We start from the raw sequence: 17,971 nt of genomic DNA, 5'->3' as shown, positions 1-17,971 counted from the left end.
TGGTAAGATAGACACAGAGTAGGTGAGGTAAAACCAAGGGAGAGAAAACTAAGAACGCTAAAAGAGAGCCTTACCTGGTGATCAAGTGTAGTGTAGGCGGTCTCTTTCAGCATGCCACCATGACACCTCCCAGCTCCTGAAAACACAACATGGAGGAACAAAGGTCAGTCTGGAGGTCGAACAGTCAGCAGCAGGGAGGAGCTTCACTAAACTACATTGAATATTTGTTGGTTACTTAAACAGCATTCACGCATAACAGAATCAGTCCCTGAGGACTGAGCAAACATAAGGTTTCCCTTTATGTGTGTTTTTGGGACAATGGAGCGTTGCTATTCTCAACTTTGGTCAAATCTAGGTTAAACACGTCTGGCATATTCCAGTGTGAGTTCAAGCAATGGTCAGCAATTCATCAGCACTTTATTCAAGGGTCAGAGGAGTTCGTTTTTTGTAATTCTATTGGCTCGTTTCATCATGCATGTGTGATGTTTGCTGACTGTTCTGTGGTCATGATGTTGTTGATATGTAATGCTGTGTTGCCTATGAAACCACAATGTGTGTGTGGGGGTGACAGCCAAAATGCACAGCAGAGCCTGGACCAGCGCTGTGGCCATCTGTGTGTTTGTGTTCCTTATGTGCCGCCTGTTCAGTGAGTCACAGTGTCAGTGCGGGGCCACATGACTGAGAACAGGTGGCACTCTGGTGTACCTATCCACCCCCAACACACACACACCTCAGCTTGCACCCTGAGAACACTAGGCACCTGCCATCGTGCTCAAACCCTGAAGTGGACATGGATGCACACTAATGCACTACACACTCTGTAGAAACAGAGAAAGAGAGGAACAAATGTACACACTCAGCTGTATGTGAGAAGCCAAAAGTTATTGGTACGGTATTTAAAAAAGGGATTTTAACTTGCCAGCTCCATAGTAGAAAGTCTCTACAATACAATCTCAAAAAAATTGTCCAGAGCCCATGTGTGAGAACAGCTTTAAGAGCACTTAGAAAAACGCAATAAGTACTTTCTGCTTTCTGAGGTATTTGCTAAAACGTTTTGACTGTACTGTTGATCAATATTAATGTTTAAGTGTTAGCTTGGAACGATAAAACAAATTATCTACGTAAGAAACATGGTGTCTTGGTGTCTGCTTCCACAAATGAATCCGCCCGAGGAAACCATCTCTCTTTCATTACTATCATCTTTCCTTTCTCATTCTTTTATTTCCTTCACACACACCCAAACATGGCAGAATCCATATGTTTCTCTATTGAGCTTGTTCACACAGAACCAAAGCATTATACATTGCCTAAGGCAGCTTGTGTGCATGTGTGCATGTGTGCATGTGTGCGTGTGTGTGTGTCTCTATGTGTGTGTGGGACAGTTGTGTCAATACGAGACAGATACAGCTGGCTCAGCCCTCACTGATCTTGCAGCCTTGTGGTTAAAGCTTCAAACCTTTGAACTCAAGGTCAAAGGTCAGCCCCCCAAAGGGCCACAGCTGGCCACACTGTAAAGGTGGACAGGCTGTGTGTGTGTGTGTGTGTGTGTGTGTGTGTGTGTGTGTGTGTGTGTGTGTGTGTGTGTGTGTGTGTGTGTGTGTGTGTGTGTGTGTGTGTGTGTGTACATAGCGGAGTGTGGGAGAATGTGGGTGAGCAGAGCCACCTTAAAGGAAGGCACACCAGAGACATCAAATGTATGTGTTTGAGGCAGAATTCTTGCAAGGGTAGAATATATTCTTTCATGACACATCGAGTAAATGTCACAAGCTTTGACATAATCATTTGACCTTGATCGATATCAGGGCTGTGGAGAGAGAAACAGGGGGAAGGATGTGAGAAAGATAAAAAGACAGTTTAAGAGGGTTAGGGACCTTAAGAGAGTTAAGGAGCGAGGCGTGGCAAGGCATCAGAGAAATACAAACGTAAAGAAAAATACAGTTTAAAATGATAATTGCATTGTAAGAAACAGATTAAGACGGAGACCATGTGAGAGAAAACATGAAAGAGATAATGAAAGGCTGAGCAGCAGAGATAGAAAGATATAGAAAGTGGTGTTTATCTTTTGTATGTAAAGGTTAACCAGTGGGAGCATCTCCCTTTGACATTAACCGGCTCGGGGGGGGACACACACACACGCACACAGACTATGCTCACTCAGAGGTGGAGAGCAGCAGAGATGTAGAGGGAGGGTAGAGTAAAGGACTTCAGACAAAAGATGAAAAAGTAGAGATATGTTGAGACAGATAAGGAAAGAGTGAAAACAAACCAGGGCAGGAACAAAAAACAACAGCACCATGTTAAACAGCAAGGAGGTCTGAAATGATTGTCCTTAAGGCAACAGATGATATGTGATCCAGCCCAGTTTGAGTAGTAAAGATAAATGGGTTAAAGGCTTAAAATGCACCAAAAGACTACACAGGTTTCAAATACAAGGGATTCTGGAGGGGTATTCTACTGACTCAAAACTTGTAGGAAGACAGACTGAATTTTCACTTATTGTGTTTCAGCGCTACTGCCAAAAGGGTTTAAATATCTCTGAACACCTGAATGTGTTAGTGGTGTGTCAGAGAGCAGAACATCTTGAATACAAGTACAAAGCTCCATGCATGGAAGGTCCCTAGCTAGAATCTTATCGGAACATGGAGATAATGTGGTACGTATCGCGCTATTAGGCGTCATGCTGGATAAATGATTCCACCCAAAGACCAAAAATATGAGGTCAAATGGCATGAAAATACTGACAGGATACACACATCCATGGCATTGGACAAACATCTTCTTCTTTTAAAAAACTAAACAATTAAACTTTCAAAAGTGTCTAACTTACAGACTGCCTAGTGTCGAAAAAACAGACCTAAAGGTTACAGTTACAGGTTTTCCAACCCAAAAACACACACGTCCTGTCACTGTACAAACACACACAAACTTGAAGTCAACATATGTTCAATGAATACGTCCATATGCTATAAAGTACACACACTTCTTTCCAACTGCTTCAAATGCAAAATCAGTTTGCAGCTTGCGGCACATATTGCCCTATTGTACAGTATAATCAGCCTAAGGCTTTCTCCTAATGGCACACACCTCAGCTTGTGTCAGCCTGCATGGCGTGAGGAGAGTAGCCGTGCTTAGGCTGCTCCAGCCCTTAGTCACTGGTGATTCAGTGGGTCTCTTCAAGTTAGGGCAGCAAGCCTCATACCTGCAGACACACACATACACCTGAAGTAGCATAGCTGTTGTAGCAGTGATGATAGATGCTGATAAATCTTCCAGTCTACATTCACTATGGGCCATCGCTTTTTGTTTGTGTTTTGTGTGTTTGAAGTTGGTTAGTCTAAAATGTTAAAATCCTTGAATGACGCTTTAGCTATGTCAGCAGCGCTGATTGCATACACACACCAAGGAGCTTATCATGAGTGAGGACACTTTGTATCGTAAACATCTTCAGCACGCCTTGGAATGCTGTCACACCGCATCCTGTTATAGTGCGTGAGATCAGGAGGTGGATAAATAAGGACATTTGTAAGTGGCTACTCTTGTTCAATTTGTTGGTAATGAATGACATAGTAAAAGACAAGTATACAGATTCAAGGAATTGCAGGTGATCACTTTTTATTTTTCATTGAGTTAGTTGGCCAAACTTCCCAAAAATATTTTTAAACTTGCCACTTCAAATGCTAGAGGTCTACTATATCAAATGTCACGCCACTCACACCCAATACACTGGATTATGTGGAGTGCAACTTTTCTAATTTGGTGTGCATGCATGAGAGTGGCAACACGTGTTCTGTCTGTAAACATGCCTGTGTTTTCAAGCTCTGATCTGGCAGAGCTTCAGACAGCGAGGGGGAGTGTCAGGTTGAATGTGGTGGAGGTTTTTTGGCTCAGTGAACTTCTGCCACATGGCTTCAGTAAAAGGTCATGGTCAAAACCACGCCTGGCTCACAAACCGTCACACCCACTTTAACTCCCACACACACACTCACATGTGCGACCAACAAATGGATAGACCAGGCAGACAGGCTGACTTCCTCTTTGGGGACAAGCAGGAAAATGACACCCACTTAAAAAGGCGGAGGGTGACAGACAGACTCACCAACTAGAGCCACAGCACACGCACACCAAAACTGTCTGAAAACTCAGCAGCAGTGAGCCCACAGCCAGACACATAGGAAGACAGAGAGACAGACCAAGAGGGGGAGACAAGAAAGAACAGTTGGTAATAAATCGTGTCTAGACCAACACTAATGAAAGCAGCCAGGCTTTGGTGTGTGTTTGTGTGAGAGACAGTTGTGTGATGTTTGTACAAGCATGTGTAAATTAGTGTTTGATGAATATAACCCTTTTAACGCTTGTCGTGTACTGTTTCCACACTCACTGTCCTTTCTCTTTATCTGTCTCACACAAAAGACACACAACAAGAACACACACACACACACAAGCAGAGTGTGTTCCTCACAGCTGTAGGCGGCACCATTCAGAGCCACAGCAGTCAATGTCGGAACAGTCCTATGACGTCAATCCTCTAAGATTAAACATGGCCTTTTTGTCAAACTCTGTAACTCTGACCCTCCACCTCCATGCCCATGGCCACGAATGAATAACACAGAGGAGGGAAACTTGAATACTTCTTTCTCTAGTGCCACCACCAGCCTATGGTTTCCATAGATAAGAGATTAAAACAAGTTTTTACAGACTAAATAATAAAAGCAGACTTTCATAATGTTTGCTGACCAAATTTTTTCTCCAACTAGTTTGAACCCCTTTGCTTTACTTGAATGGCATCAACAATGCAAATCTGGCCGTAAAGATTCTTATATATCTATTTAACAGACTACACAAATCATGGCTTTGTAGTTGCAAAATTGTGAGTGTGTTAAACAAACAAACATGACAAGAGAGTAGTTGTGCTGCTTGGTCGAGCGTATGACATGCATCTTACTCTGTAGGGACACCGTGTCATCAGCAAGGCATCTCCAAACACTAAAGACTGTTCTGTATATGCTGACATACTCATAGCTCAAAAACAACAACAACATTAGAGGCATGTCTAAACTTGCTCCACGCACACACCGTCTGGGAAGTTTGGCCAGAGGCGTCCCCTTTATTTGAGCTAAACAAAATAAACCCAATAGAAAACAAAGAAAAGAAAGTGAACCTTTTGTTGAAGGTGAAAAGAGGATGGATTCTGATTAATATTCAAACCAGCAGCAGAGCCTTTAAGAAGCTGTTTGGTGTGCTTGGATGTGCAATAAGAGGTAGGTGTGTTTAAGGCTGCAGGCATTAGCCCAGGATGCACTTTTACTGTCTCTGGTGCTGAGTGTGTGTGTGTGTGTGTGTGTGTGTGTGTGTGTGTGTGTGTGTGTGTGTGTGTGTGTGTGTGTGTGTGTGTGTGTGTGTGTGTGTGTGTGTGTGTGTGTGTGAGACAGAGTTGGAAAGTGGTCAGACAAGCCCTGCCAAGCCCACATACCAGTGCAGAGGTGCTAAACTGTACTATCGAGTTGCACAATGCCATTTAAGTAAACCGTCACATACCAAAAAGGCTGACTCAGGCTTTTGTAATCACACCGCTGCGTGTGTTCGCTCCAAACCGCAATGATTTCATACCTAATAAATATAAACGAATCAAATGGAAATTTCTAATTATGCAAACAGCCACACTTGGTGAGTTTAACAATGCCCTGCTTGAGAGTGAAAGTCAGCTGAGAAGCAGCATGAGAAAGAGCAGTAGAGTGTGTTTGTATAGGTTACAGTGTGTGTAGCTTGAGCTGCATCTCATGCAACTGCTCACAAAGACTTCTTTATCTGCTGTGGTAGGCACACGTGATCCCCACATGGTGGCTCATACCATCTTCACAGGACCACACACAAACACACAGTCTTGCATTTGTTCTTGCACAATATGACAAACTATCAATCACTTTCACCATCAAGTAAGCATAAAACCCCATAATGCACACACACAAACCACGCCTCCACCTCTCTGTCTCTATGGTGAGTCTCTTCCTATGTGCTGCTTTCATACAGGCAAAGTATCTGGCTATTTAAAGAGGGTGGGGGGGGGGTAATGCACTGGTTAATCGTCAAATCAGATGGGCCATCTCTCACTCACTCATTCACTCATTCAGAGTTCACTGCTTCTCTTTCTCACTTTCTACACTGAGAATCGGCACCAAACCCTCCTCGTGTCCTGACTTCTGAGGTGACTCCTGGTTTGCGAGCAGTGTTGAAAACTTGAAAATGGCTGAGAGGCAAAGGGGTAAAACAGCAGGGAGACCATGACAATGGGAGCGAGGGGCTCTCTTGTTCACTCACTGTCTCTTCACACACACACACACACACACACACACACACACACACACACACACACACACACACACACACACACACACACACACACACACACACACACACACACACACACACACACACACACACACACACACACACACACACACACACACACACACACACACACACACACACACACACACACACACACACACACACACACACACTTTGGCTGCGACATTATCATTTTTGGAATTAACCTGCTGATTATTTTCAAGAGACATTTCTAGTTTTTATGGTAAAAAAAATAAGGTATTCACTCTAATATGGGAAAACTAATTGATCAGTCAACTAATACTTCATTCAGTTCACAGGGTATTGCCATGACAATGAAACTAAGTCAAGCGAGGAGGTATTTGTTAACAGCATGGAAAATGAACTGCCATATGAGTGCTGCCATGTCAAATATAAATAGCCAAATACAGCTATAAATATTGTATTGGTGTGTGATAGTCATAGTATTTCTACTATTTGCAAATCTTTTACTTTGGCCGTGGAAAAATCTTATCTATAGGAATTTAAGTGCAGAAAGCCTTATGAGCCTGCAAACAAACACACACTCCTTGTTTATGCTAGTGCTGCATTTGATTCTACATCTTGTATTATGTCTTTATTTTGAGGTGTGTGCACTCAAAACCATGTTTCCAAGAGCATGCCTGCCTGTGTGTTTGTATGTGTGTCCTTGACCAGCTGCACAGGGCAGAGGAAATGAGGTGGAACTCCATCTGGTCTACACCTCTCTCTCTCTAGAGGGAGGAGCCTCGGGCCTCACACACACGCACAGGAACATGCACACACACCTTCATAAGTGCACTGTTCACATTCTGTATAAGCAGATAGATTATGCATGCAGCAGCCAGCTAAGGAGCTTGGATCTATTAATGTATGCACCGAGACGGTTTTATGTTTGTTTACGCTCCATGAGAGAGAGAGAGAGAGAGAGAGAGAGAGAGAGAGAGAGAGAGAGAGAGAGAGAGAGAGAGAGAGAGCAATGATGTGTATTTGTGCTGCATGGAGGGGTGGGAGAGAAAATAGAGGGGGAGATTTTAAAATAGTGACACACATTAGATATATATATATATATATATATATATATATATATATATATATATATATATATATAGAGAGAGAGAGAGAGAGAGAGAGAGAGAGAGAGAGAGAGAGAGAGAGAGAGAGAGAGAGAGAGAGAGAGAGAGAGAGACAGGCGAGGGGAGGAGACTCCTTTAGGAAAAAGCAGACCGGAGCGAGATATGAGAGAGGAAGATGAAGAGATAGGGGATGACAGCGTGAGCCACACAAGGACAGAGGGAGAGAGAGATGGAGAGGGAGAGACATTGCAGTTGCATGAGAGGATGGGGGGTTACTCCGGGACGCCACAACCCGGTGACATGACACAGATGCACTGTGCTACTGTGCAGAAGCAAAGAGGAGGAGGGTATACAAAGAGAGAGAACAAGATGAAGAGGGGGATGGCCATGTTTGAGCTCACTACCTCTCTGCTCTGTTTCCACACTATTCTGTGGAGGGAGAAAAAACTGCAGCTAACACTAAATTATCATTATAAAACATTATTATAACTAATGGGAACCTGGTACAAAATACAGCTGCTGGACACATTTGAGGAGAGGAGTTCACCACTGCTCGGCCCTCTCCTCTCTGGTTAGTTTTGGAGTTGACTTTAAGAATGAATTGCTGATCCTCAGGACATTGTCTAAATCCCAGTTAAAGACGGAAGCCACAATCGTTTTTGGGGCATCTGCAATGGTGAGCCTGGTGTAAATCAACTCCTACAAACGCACATATGTAGAACATTTCTTAACATCTAGACTCCAAAGTACTTGGTCGATTGGAGTCAGGGTCCCTCAGCTTTAAAACCCTAATTTTTTGTCATTGAAAGTTAGATGAATGTCCACGGTGAGAGCAAGTGAATTTCACAATTCCATGTTATAAGAAAGATCATTCTGCGTCCTTATTTATAAAATCTGGAACACGCATTAAATAGCAGGAGATGAAGGTGGACTCTCGTTCTACTCGTGTTAGCTCACCTGATTGAGTTGTCTCGTGTAGGGAAGGACTATCGGTCTGATTATTACTTAGTTTTATAAACTCTTCTGTCACCTCTCTCTATCCTTTTACAAGAGTCTGCTGCAGTAAGTGATGTTATGTCTGACCTTGTAAGATTTATGTCATACATTTTACTTAAATGTGTCTCTGTTGCTAATTCAGACACGAGACAGACAAGTTCAATTGCATTTAAGTTACTTTAAAAAAATGCACTTTCATAAGAGATAAACATATATTTATCAACATCTTTATGGCTGGAAGTAACAGGGAATATAAGAAGTGTAGTCTTATGATATTAATTGTAATGGTGTAAAAGCTGCCAATCATCACTATCATTGTTTCACAAGAAAGTATACTCATGTGATGTTTTAAAGTGGTGAATGCAAGAATGTGAAATAGATTCAGATGAGCAGATTGTAGCATATAGAAAAGTATATGTGCCGTCTTGTCTGCTTAATAACACATACGCCCACATACACTCACACAAAAGATCTCAAGTTGCATGCCGCAGAAGAATGGGCTTCCACCCACACACACAATAACTTGTATTTCTTTCAGCACGGAGTGCCAAATATTAGCATTACATGTACGTACGTATATACCATCCATCCTCCCTGTTCCCCCCATCCCTCCCTTCACACCTGCCAGGCTACAGCAAGGTCACACACCTCAATTACACTGCGTGCGTGCGTGACACACACACACACACACACACACACACACACACACACACACACACACACACACACACACACACACACACACACACACACACACACACACACACACACACACACACACACACACACACACACACACACACACACACACACACACACACACACACACACACACACACACACAAAGAACAAGGGAGGGAGTCTGATAGGGAGGGGGAGATAAGAAAGGAGGGGGTGAGAGCAGATTTCACGCTACCCTGAGCACTGGCTAGCATGCACCAGTGTTTCTGACATTTTATTTATGAATTGCAATGTTCACAACCTGCCCTTCCTCTCTGCTTTATCTCTCTCTTTGTGTCTCTGGTTCCATACTCTTTGATTAATACCTCTATCAGCCAACCATAGCAATAGTAACAGATTATCTGCACGTATTACAAAAAACAACAGGAATGCAGCTTTCATCTCTACTGATTTACACAACAGCATGGTTGCAAAGTCTGAAAAGCTACAATGATTTACTATGAATAGATTGTAGTTTTTTATGTTTATTAGAAGGATTACAGTGTCAGGTTTAGATTCTAATATACTCAAACACTGTTATCACAATCTTGATCAGAACAGCCTGCAGCAATGTAACCTGAGCAGCCTCTAAGAGACTCAATAATCACCGGCTAAACATTACTGACAGTCTGGATATCAGGCTTCAACACTAACGTGCCTTAAAACACACCATGAATCCCAATGTGCTTAATAGCCATATTAATGTACTAGCGTTGAATGTGATCCAGCTCTGAGGGCTTTTTGTATCTGTAGGCAGACTGCTGTTCACCGATGCAGCCACAGGAGGCAACCAGCTGTGTTTACACCAGTTTACACTGTGGGCTAATACAGCCGCCATATGGCAACACACACACTACTCCTGGAAACTGCAAACACACTGCCCAAACAGCCCACAGTGCACGATCAACACGTGTTTAAAACTACAGTAAGATGGGACATTTTGAATGAGAGACTAACAATGGAGAAAACTAATAGAAAGAGCTCAGAGAGAATATGTTGTAGTATGTGCGGGTGTGCTCCAATATATCAAAACCGCCTTCACACATCAACTGTCCGTTTTTTTAATTTTCAAGAATATATTCAAGCCCCGGTCACACGTCGACGATAACGCAAACGGACCGCAAACGTTTTCAAAAAAAGTATTCCGTCCACACGCAACAGAAACGTATCCGTTCACACGAGACCGCTCGAAAGCGCTGGAGACGATGTAGTACATATGCCAGGCCTGTAAGTGGCGCTGTAGTCCTGCCACAAAAGCAGCGAAGAGACTTCCCGCGCATGGTTGCCATGGTTGCCCTTCTGTTTATTCTCCGCTATCGACGCTCTAGCTCTTTTTCTCCCTCCCGAGGCAAGCGTTTGCTCCTGCTGTAAATCTCTCCGGTAGTCCACCAGCAGATGACAAACACCCTCCGCATCTTCCAAGGGACGAGGGACCGTGCAGCAGAGTTTCAGTTAGATTTTTTTTCGCCGGTCAACAAGTCCGTTAAAGTTGAAGTCTTCCGGACAAAATTATAAAAGTGCCGGTCAAAAGGTCGTCTTTGTTATTTATTGAGCTTTCAAGCAAATGAATAATGACTCTATATAATAATATAAGAATAAAGAACGGAGCCCTCTTCCCCCCCCCCCCCCCCCCCCCCCCTCTTCTGCCAGCCCAGCAGCTGATCTCTGAGCAGGAAAGGTAGGGAGAGGAGGGGCTATTTCTTCAACGTTATCAGGAAATGATCGTATGGGCATAAACACGGAGCCGTTTGCCCCCCCAGAGCGTTTCGTTTGCAGATCTACCCACCTTGGGACCCGTTATCGTTTTCTGCGTTTCCATGTCGGCCTCGTGTGGCCGAACCATCTATCTGATAGGGAACTGTAGCAGATATGTGGCCGGGGCTTTAGGGTCATAGTTTCGATGTTTCTGCTCAATGAATACAGGAAGAAGAACACTCATTATGCAGGGTTGCCATCTGACAGAGATGGAGTGCACACACTGCAAGGCTTGTATTCTATACATCAGTGATATAACTCCCGTGGGAGAGAGTCAGCCTGCATCATGACCTCAGCCGTCATCCTGCCCCACCCAACCCACACACACTGTATACCTTATCCTATCAGCACAGTACAGTATGGCAGCTTCCAGAGTGACATCTAACACTAGTCAAACAAAGGGAACAGAGAAAATCAATTACAACACAACATTGATCCCCCCACAAACACACTTCTGCCTTCTCTTATCTTTGCAATCAAAGTCATCTGATCACAGTGAGTGTGTGTGTGTTTGTAAAGAAAAGAGAGAGAAAGAGAAACAGAGTGAGGGAGAGACAGATGCAAAAATACTTCTGACAGTGGTATTTCTATGTTTGATTGACCTAGATTTACACATGTATGGTACGGAGGAAGAAAAGGAGAGGGGGATGAAAAGGCAGGAAAAGGGGGAGACAGAAGGAAAGAAGAGAAGGCTGTGAACGGGTAGGGGGAGATACAGGAGAGAGGGAAGGAGAAGCTGGGTGCAGACAGACAGAGGAGGGATGGAGGGCTCAACTCTCGAGACAGATCAAGTTACAGGACACACACACACACACACACACACACACACACACACACACACACACACCCCCCCCCCCCCCCCCCCCCCCTCCAGACACACATGCAGAGACACATATCCTTGTAAATGCTCCAGGGATATCTAATACTTTATTTTATACACACACCTGCTATTTCTACAAATGCATGACAAAAAAAAAGACAAAATATTATCTTCATACACACTAGAGAATTTGCAACAATACAAAAGAAAAAAGGCAAATGACATTACGAGAGGAAATGAGGCTGGTAATAAAGTAGCTAATTTGAATGACTCAACTGCATCTTACCAAATAAATTGCCTCCTGTGTGTCTCAGCTCTGATTTGTGACTCATGTATTGAGAATAAATGGTGCAAGAGACATTGTGGCACACACACAAAAGCCCAGTTATCCTAGAAGTTACAGTACACAACTGAGAGGGGTCAAGGTTCGATGCGGAACTGGGTAAAGAGGAGGATGATGCAACACACAGGGATAAAGAAAGAGAGAGAAACAAGGGGAGGAGAAGAAGAAAGGAAAGAGGTTGTAGCAAGTTAGGAGAAGAGGTGGCAGAAAGGAAAGTATTAGGAGTAGGATGAGAAGACACTTCAAACCAAAATATCTAAAAGCAACACAAACATCAAATTGTTTCGTCTCTTCTCCTCCAACTCCTCATAATCATAATTGGGTTAATGCATTACTGTAAGTAAATCAGCCAGATCGATGGAGCTCAATTTGGGGTCACTAGCATAGTCAATATGTGTGTGTAGTTGTGTTGCATGTGAAGGTAGTGAACGTCCATAGATGTGTACTAACTTGATTACTTTGTTTTTGCCCATGTTGCTAAGCTTCTGCTGAATGTGCAAGTAGTCGATTGTTTGGCAAGCATTTGGTTCAATAAAAATGTGTTACTTAACCTTAATAAAAATTGGAATCACACATGTCTTCAGGAGCAACCCAGGAGTAAATAGACATTATGATTAAGCGAGTAAAACTAGACAAGACAGGACTAAACGCTGTGTTTAAGTCTTGCATCATTAACGGCAGGAGCCAAACACGTACCTGCAAGCTAACCCAGCTCCCAGAAAGACCTTTTCATTCACAAGCTGTCGGCACACACTAACAGCAACATATATCTACTTTGGAGAGTCGTCCCTTGCACACACTCTCCATCCTCAGATGCAGACACAAGTAAAGAAACACTTTTGCACAAACAATGAGAATCTGGGCAGTACCACACTTTATGAGAAACACCACAAATAAACAGAAAGAGAGAAGACGAAAAGGAGAGCAGAGATCTTCAAAGAGCCTGCACATTTATCCAGTGCACAATTACAGAGTGCAGTAAAAACACAGCGCCAATTGTCATGTGTTTGTGTTTACGTGATTCTCTGTTGGTGCACTTTTATTATACATTCAGTTTTTTGTGGCACAATTAAGGCATTTAGCAGCTGCTCCTACCCAGAGCGCAACAGTAGGGCACACTTCAACGCAGATATCATTAATATAACAAGCGGCTTATAATGAATACAAGTACTACAACAGAGGGGGAAAACACCTTCCGTTATCCCAGGAGCATTAATACGTCATTGTTGAGGAAATAAAGACGTGCCCAGTTTAGAAATAGGAGCAAGACAGACGTTCTAATACAAGTCAGATACCTACATTGAATTTCTAGTCTTTTACCATTATAAACAATTCTCTTCTTTGTCATCTTCCTCATTCCCTCCCCTTCAATCATGCACTATAAAACTCTGTATCCTCATTACAAAGCGAGCAAGCTTCCACAACCCTTCACACGCATAATGCAAGAGACGCCATAAACATACACAGCTCCAATGTTGACCTTTGCAAAGGAGTGATAAAAATCAGCCAAGCAGCAAAGGACACACACACACACACACACACACACACACACACACACACACACACACACACACACACACACACACACACACACACACACACACACACACACACACACACACACACACACACACACACACACACACACACACACACACACACACACACACACACACACACACACACACACACACACACACACACACACGTCAGTCGGTCACAAGCTCCTTGTTACTGAGGCCATCAACTCAGGCCAAGTAAATCATATGACAGTCACACAACCTCATGCAAAGTGTGCGCGTGTGCGTGTGTGTGTGTGTGTGTGTGTGTGTGTGTGTGTGTGTATGTGTTGTGGATTTCACTCAGCCATTGGCCTGTCTATCCTCAGTAGTAGTGACACAGGCGTCTCCTGACTGACACAACTGGAAGCCATTACCTTAAATCAACAAACCTCAGCCCGTCTCTATCGCACAAAGACGCCATGTGCACACTCAGCATTCTACCTTTGTGTGTGTGGGTCCATTCAAAATGTCTCAGCAAGGATATTTTTTTCTCACTGCCCAACATATATCTTCCTTCATTTTCTTTCCACTTTTGCAGCTCAGATCCAGACCAGAGTAAATGAGAACCGCTGCAGGATCTGACCTTCCACCAGCCTGCCTCTCTGTTTCCGTCTCATCACGTCTCTGTCGCTCCCTTTGTCTTTCTCTCTGCTAATCATATACACCTACCTACACAGGCTAGTTTCTGTGCTGGATATTAGCTCCAAGGCCAAAGCTAATCTGCCTGAACCCTTTGACCCCTCATAATAGAATTAACCACTTAAGCCTTATCCCTCTGTGCCTTAACGAACTGTGCTTTTGAATAATATAACTAGTGTAGTCAGAGATAAAGCCTCAGACCAGAACATTCAGCCACATGATCAAATGTAACTACTATACAGTCTGTAGGTGTGTGTGTACGTTCTACAGAAACACACTGAACAACAGAGTCTGCATTTGTAAGGAATTTGCACACATGAGGGGCTGTCGCTGGGCAACACGGACTTTCAACTCCGTCCAAAGATTTTCCATGGGGTTGAGATCTGGAGACTGGCTAGGCCACTCCAGGACCTTGAAATGCTTCTTACGAAGCCACTCCTTCGTTGCCCGGGCGGTGTGTTTGGGATCATTGTCATGCTGAAAGACCCAGCCACGTTTCATCTTCAATGTCCTTGCTGATGGAAGGAGGTTTTCACTCAAAATCTCACGATACATGGCCCCATTCATTCTTTCCTTTACACGGATCAGTCGTCCTGGTCCCTTTGCAGAAAAACAGCCCCAAAGCATGATGTTTCCACCCCCATGTTTCACAGTAGGTATGGTGTTCTTTGGATGCAACTCAGCATTATGTCTCCTCCAAACACGTCTAGTTGAGTTTTTACCAAAAAGTTCTATTTTGGTTTCATCTGACCATAAGACATTCTCCCAATCCTCTTCTGGATCATCTAAATGCTCTCTAGCAAACTTCAGATGGGCCTGGACATGTACTGGCTTAAGCAGGGGGACACGTCTTGCACTGCAGGATTTGAGTCCCTGGCGGCGTAGTGTGTTACTGATGGTAGCCTTTGTTACTTTGGTCCCAGCTCCCTGCAGGTCATTGACTAGGTCCCCCCGTGTGGTTCTGGGATTTTTGCTGACCGTTCTTGTGATCATTTTGACCCCACGGGGTGAGATCTTGCGTGGAGCCCCAGATCGAGGGAGATTATCAGTGGTCTTGTATGTCTTCCATTTTCTAATAATTGCTCCCACAGTTGATTTCTTCACACCAAGCTGCTTACATATTGCAGATTCAGTCTTCCCAGCCTGGTGCAGGTCTACAATTTTGTTTCTGGTGTCCTTTGACAGCTCTTTGGTCTTGGCCATAGTGGAGTTTGGAGTGTGACTGTTTGAGGTTGTGGACAGGTGTCTTTTATACTGATAACGAGTTCAAACAGGTGCCATTAATACAGTTAACAATTGGAGGACAGAGGAGGCTCTTAAAGATGAAGTTACAGGTCTGTGAGAGCCAGAAATCTTGTTTGTTTGTAGGTAACCAAATACTTATTTTCCACCATAATTTACAAATAAATTCTTTAAAAATCAGACAATGTGATTTTCTGGATTTTTTTTTTTTTTTCTCATTTTGTCTCTCATAGTTGAGGTATACCTAGGATGAAAATTACAGGCCTCTCTCATCTTTTTAAGTGGGAGAACTTGCCCAATTGGTGGCTGACTAAATACTTTTTTGCCCCACTGTATGCTATGAACATACACAAAAAGAATACTGTTGCATTGCACCAATAGAGTAAATACACCACATTGCACCTTGAACATTTCTGAGATGACACAATGCCAGCTGGTTCCACCCACTACGTACAGTATACACAATCCCCAATACTTACTTTGAACATACTCTGTTTAAAGAAGTACATCTGCAAATCTGAATATACATCCATGTCTGAATTATACTCTCTGAGGCCACATGATGCAACGTTTAACTGTTTTACTAAAGCTATTACATTTCATGATCAACACTTACTTGCACAAAGCTGCATAAATACACCTGGGAAAGACAGATGAACATGAAATCATAGAGCAGACATCTTTAAAGGTTATCGCTGAAGTTAAGAAGTATCTTTAGGGATTATCCTTTTTGTTATTTTAAAGGATCGCAACTGAATGAACTTTCTTCTGCATGCCAACTACACAAGAAATACTCTCCAGGAAATATCTATGCCACAAGAAAACGCATACATATATACAAAGACACACACTATCAATAAGAGTAACATTTATTTACATGAGTGTGTCTCCTCAAAAGATTCCTTGAACCCAAGCTGTTATTAGCCCAGCTCCAGACACAACCCAGCCACGGCGCCAGCCAGCCTCCCCTCACCTCCACCCCTCAACCTCCTCTCCTGCCTGTCTGCTCCTCTCCTCCCCCTTTCCCCCCTGTTTTAAACACAAGGCAGCCCACCCCTCCCCCTCTCCTCTTCTCTCTCTCTTCTTTCTGTCTCCCTTTTTCTTCTCCAGGCAGCACACTCAATCACCCTCACCCTCCTCCTCCTCTCCCCCATGCCATCTCAGCCTCCATTCCAATGAATGCACAATCTCCCCCCTTCAGCTGTGGGGGGACTGCCCTGTGGCTGAGGAGGGGTAGAGAGGGGAGTATGCACACACAAATTCAATCACAAAAACACACTGCCCCCACCTCCTGTGTGTGTTTGTATGATCGTGCACATCTGCAGAGGAACACGGGAGCATGGTGGATGACAGACGTGGGGGGGGGGGGGGGAGGTTTGGGTGGCGTCCTAATGGCTCTCTGTGCAGGAAATGGCTTGTTGCTACACAGACAGCCTCAGAATCAATTGTTATCATGGGCCAAATCCCCATATTTGATCTGCAAAACACACAGCTGGGCCGGGTCAACCCCCCCTCAACAAGTTACTATGCAAAACTGTAGCCTACAGAGAAAAAGACAACAGCCATAATGGAAAGTAATTGACTCTTTCTCGCCACATTATAGATGCTATAACACTATCTAACATAGAGAAAAATACTTTTATCAGGAGAAAATGTAGGCAATTGTTTTCAAAATGCGCATAAACATAACAACATCAAGAATGTTTTTGTAATTATATAGTCCACATGCGACAGCAATTTCATTATATGGTTTTTACTTCTATACCATAAAAGTCTACTCAAAATCAGCAATGTAACCAAATGCATATTGTAATTTATCTAACCATTTTATTTGTCTAGTAATGTATCCTAGCATAATCAATTCTGCAATACCATAATATATCATGCAATATCCTATGCAGCATTAGTGCTGGCTGTGTACAGTAGGAGTCAGCCAGTGAGCGAGCAGCTCTGATGTATTCCAGCCCACAGCAGGCGACCCTGGCTGAACCGCGCCTGGCACGCCATTGGATATTGGATAATCGCAGTAGGACAGGAAGTGATGGAGGAATAAAAAAGGAAAGACAAGAAAAAAAGGAAAGAGAAATGCCAGAGAGTAAAGGATGCTCTACTTCCGCTGGTAATGAACTAATGAAAAGAAAGAAAGGAGGAAATTCCCTAGGGGGGAACAGGAAGGGTGGGGGCAGCAAATGGAATAGTAAGAGGGATTTTGCCTTGTGTGTGGAAGTGTGTGTGCGCATGTGCAGGCCGGTCACTCACGTGTGTGTGTGCAGGAGTACTGTAAAGATCAGTTTACTGTAGTACGCGTCAGATGTCTTTCCAGTGAGGCTTTTATTCTAGGAACATTAGCATTGGTTTAGACACGGGGGGGGGGGGGGGGGGGGGGGGGGGCACTGATTTAATTAGGACAGGGACTGACACACACACACACACACAGTCACAATATTAGCTCCAG

General features: G+C 43.6%; 1 protein-coding gene across 2 annotated transcripts in view; it reads right to left on the bottom strand.

Annotated features, from left to right (window-relative positions):
- The window catches only part of kdm6ba (lysine (K)-specific demethylase 6B, a), a 93,986-nt gene that overhangs the window by 28,636 nt on the left and 47,379 nt on the right, over positions 1-17,971 (bottom strand). For both annotated transcript variants that reach the window (XM_079672714.1, XM_079672715.1), the window contains exon 5: positions 75-136. The gene's annotated coding sequence lies outside the window, so the exon portion shown is untranslated. The remainder of the gene's footprint in view (positions 1-74; positions 137-17,971) is intronic.

Source organism: Notothenia rossii (genome assembly GCF_949606895.1).
Source record: "Notothenia rossii genome assembly, chromosome: 3".
NCBI lineage: Eukaryota > Metazoa > Chordata > Actinopteri > Perciformes > Nototheniidae > Notothenia > Notothenia rossii.
Note: the sequence above shows the minus strand (reverse complement) of the source record. Positions and strands in the feature narration are given on the sequence as shown.